At 41.0% G+C, this 3,676-nt stretch overlaps 1 non-coding gene and 1 pseudogene across 1 annotated transcript; one reads left to right on the forward strand and one right to left on the reverse strand.

Moving 5' to 3' along the window:
- Positions 1-1,800: 1,800 nt before the first annotated feature.
- Positions 1,801-1,873, forward strand: TRNAG-UCC. The gene has a single exon. It is a non-coding gene; the product is annotated as a tRNA-Gly (tRNA).
- Positions 1,874-2,659: 786 nt separating this feature from the next.
- LOC112580535 lies at positions 2,660-2,757 on the reverse strand (annotated as a pseudogene).
- Positions 2,758-3,676: the final 919 nt, after the last annotated feature.

Consider the following 3,676-nt stretch of genomic DNA (forward strand, 5'->3'; position numbering starts at 1 on the left):
AATAGCATTATTTTTTTCATTATTTTTGGCTTAATTCATAAAATGGAATACTATACAGCTATTAAGGAGCACAGGCCACATGCTGTGTAATTTATGTAAAGGGGCTACATTCATATGTGAGGATAACTATCATTCTAAGGTTCTTATAAATGAAGATCTACCCAAAAAATTAGCTTTAATCAAACTAAAGATAAAAAATAAAGAATAATAATTGAAGGACATGGGGGAAAAAAAGGAACACAGAAGTGTTTTAAATTCCAATATGGCATGATCTCCAAAATATATTTTGGTGGGAAAAAACAAGATACAGAACAGTGGGTTTAGTACACTACGTTTTCAGGAAAAATGGGAAATTTATACATGTATCTACTTGTGTGTCCATAACTCTATGAATAAACAGAAAATGTTGCCTGTATCACTGGTTGCTTCATAAGAAGGAGACTGGGTACCACAGGATGGGGAGAGATCCTTTTTATTTCACATTTTTTAAATTTGTATACATTTTTAAGTTGAAGTATAGGTTAATTTACAATGTTGTGTTAGTTACAAATGTACAGCAAAGTGATTCAGTTATCCACACACATATATTCTTTTCCAGATTCTTTTCCATTATAAACATTACAAGATATCAGTATCGTTTCCTGTGCTATTCAGTAGGACCTTGTTGTTCATCTATTTTATTAATATATATAGTAGTGTCTAGCTATTAATCCCAAACTCACAATCTATCCCCCCCTCCCCACCATCCCTTTTGGTAATCATAAGTTTGTTTTCTATGTCTGTGGGTCTGTTTCTGTTTGCAAAAAGTTCATTTGCATATTTTTTAGACTACATATAAGCAATGTCATATGATGTTTGTCTTTGTCTGACTTCATTTAGTATGACAATCTCTGGGTCCGTCCATGTTGCTGCAAATGGCATTATTTCATTCTTTTTTATGGCTGAGTAATGTTCCATTGTATATATGCCCCACATTTCCTTCATCCATTCATCTGTCCGTGGGCATTCACCTTGCTGCCACGTCTTGGCTATTGTGAACAGTGTTGCTATGAACATAGGGCTGCACGGATCTTTTCGAATTATGGTTTTGGTCTTTTTCACATCGTTGCCAAGAAGTGGGGTTGCTGGATCATGTGGTAACTCTATACTTAGTGTTTCAAGGAACCTCAGGCCTGTTTCCACAGTGATTACCCCAACCCATTTACATCCCCACCCACAGGGTAGGAGGGTTCCTTTTTCTCCACGCCTTCCAGAGGGGAGTCTTTCCACTGCTTGTCTATTTGAATCTTTGAATGTGTTGCCTGTTCCAAAAAATGAATAAAAGTAGATTTTAAGTGAAAATAAATAACCTTGAAGATAAACTAAAACAGGAGACCCCAGCCCTGTTCCCCTAGCAGCCCCTACCTTCTCCATCGTGCTGATGGAGCTCACCACAGGAGCCCAGTGGCACTTACCGAACTTCCGCTTAGCCGAAGTTCCGCTTAGCCCCACTCTGACCGGGTCCGAGGAGCCAGAATCGCCCTCCCTTAATGATTGCTCCGTCTTCCCCTCCCAGGTGTGTCGTCAGCCCCAAGGAAGAGGCCGTCAGCCTGAGACCAAGAGGGTCCGGGGGCGAGTTCCCCCGGATAGGAGCGAAGGTAAGAGCGCAAGAACCATCACGTGCATCACCTCCCCGTCCTCCCAGGCCCCGCAGGGTGTGGGCAGGCCGGTGCGGGCCGGTGAGGGGTGGGCACGCGCATCTGGTGCAGTCACAGAGCGAGAGTGGGTGGGGAACCGGCAGGAAGGCTTGGGGGCGGGCCTTCCCTGGTGGTCCAGTGGCTAAGACTCTGCGCTTCCAAAGCAGGGGACCCAGGTTCGACCCCTGGTCAGGGAGCTAGATCCGACACGGCGCAACTAAGGCCCGGCGCAGCCAAATAAATACATATAAATAAATATTTTAAAAGAAGAAGGTTCCAGAGGGGACCTGGGGTCAGACTTGCAACGAATGTCAGCACTGTGCATAACCTATTCCTCCTCCCCGGAGGGCAAGATTCTAACAGGAGCGGCTCCTTCTCAGATCTGCCTTTTAGGAAGATTATCTGTGCTGCTAGGATGATACTCACCAAATTCCAGTCCTCTCAAAACTGCTTCTATATCCGCCCCCCCATTAATGTTATTGTCTATGCGATTCCCTCCATAATAGTTTTTTAAAAAGTTTCATTGGACTCCCTGCTTAACTGAAATAGTCTCATTAAAGGTAATTTTAAGTTTATTTTTTATTGATATGTTAAAAGAAAACTTTAATTCATAACTTACAGAGTAAACCAGCATTAGCTCAAAATTTTAATTAGCCGTCCAAGGAATCTAAAATGTAAAATTACTAGAAGGAAGCTTAGCAGAAAGTCCTTCTGATTGTGAGTTAATACAAATATCTCTTTGATATTACTCCAAAGCCACAATTCAAAAATTAATAAAGAATGATAATTTGGACTTCATAAAAATTAAGAATTTCTGCTTTTTTTTTTTTTTTAATTTTTCTTCTGGGCCACACCTCCAAGCTTGCGGGGATCTTGGTTCCCCAGTGAGGAATTGAACCTGGGCCCGCCTGCAGTGAAAGCCCTGAGTGCTAACCACCGACCACCAAGGAAGTCCCAAGAATTTCTGCCCTTTGAAAGACTCTAAAAATATGGAATGCTTCATGAATTTCCTTGAGTCTGGGCCATGTTAATCTTATCTGGATCGTTGCAGTTTTAGTATATGTGCAGCTGAAGTGAGCACGGTAATTTTAAAATTGAAGTTTAGCTGATTTACAATGTTGTGTTAGCTTCTGGTATATAGCAAAGTGATTCAGCTATACATATATTTGTATGTATCTGTATTCTTTTTTCTTTTTTCCATTATGGTTTATTGCAAGATACTGAATGTAGTTCCCTGTGCTGTACAGTAAATCTTTGTTGTTTATTTCATACACACGGTGCGTGTATATATTAATCCCAAACTCCTAATTTATCTCTCCCCCTATAATTTTTATACAATGACATATGCCCATTATTTCTCAGGACACCTGGAAAAATAATTTAAAACAGTCATAAAAAATAAAGATGGGTTTACTATTCAGCCATTTAAGAAATGAAATAATGCCATTTGCTCCAACATGGACGGACCTAGAGATGATCATACGAAGTGAAGTAAGTTGGAAAGAGAAAAACAAATACCCTGGGATATCAGTGATATGTGGAATCTAAAATATGACAGAAATGAACTTATCTATGAAACATAAACAGACTCAGACACAGAGAACAGACTCATGATGGCCAAGGGGTGGGGGTGGGAAGGACTGGGAGTTTTGGGGTCAGCAGATGTCAGCTATTATATATAGGATGGATAAACACCAAGGGCCTACTGTGGAGCACAGGAAACTCGGTTCAATATCCTGTGATAAACCATCATGGAAAAGAATCTGAAAAAGAATGTGCGTGCGTGCGTGCGTGTGTGTGTGTGTGTGTGTGTGTAACTGAATCACCGCTGTACACCTGAAACTAACACAACACTAAATCAACCACACTCCAATCAAATAGTCTTACAAATAAAGGTAATTTTCCCTTCAACCTTGAAAGTGACCGGAGAGAGACTGTTCTAACCGGATCCGCTGTGCCCTGTAGATTGTGAGGGCTTCGCAGGTGGCGCTAGTGCTAAA

The sequence above is a fragment of the Bubalus bubalis genome, chromosome 18, assembly GCF_019923935.1.
Source record: "Bubalus bubalis isolate 160015118507 breed Murrah chromosome 18, NDDB_SH_1, whole genome shotgun sequence".
Lineage (NCBI taxonomy): Eukaryota > Metazoa > Chordata > Mammalia > Artiodactyla > Bovidae > Bubalus > Bubalus bubalis.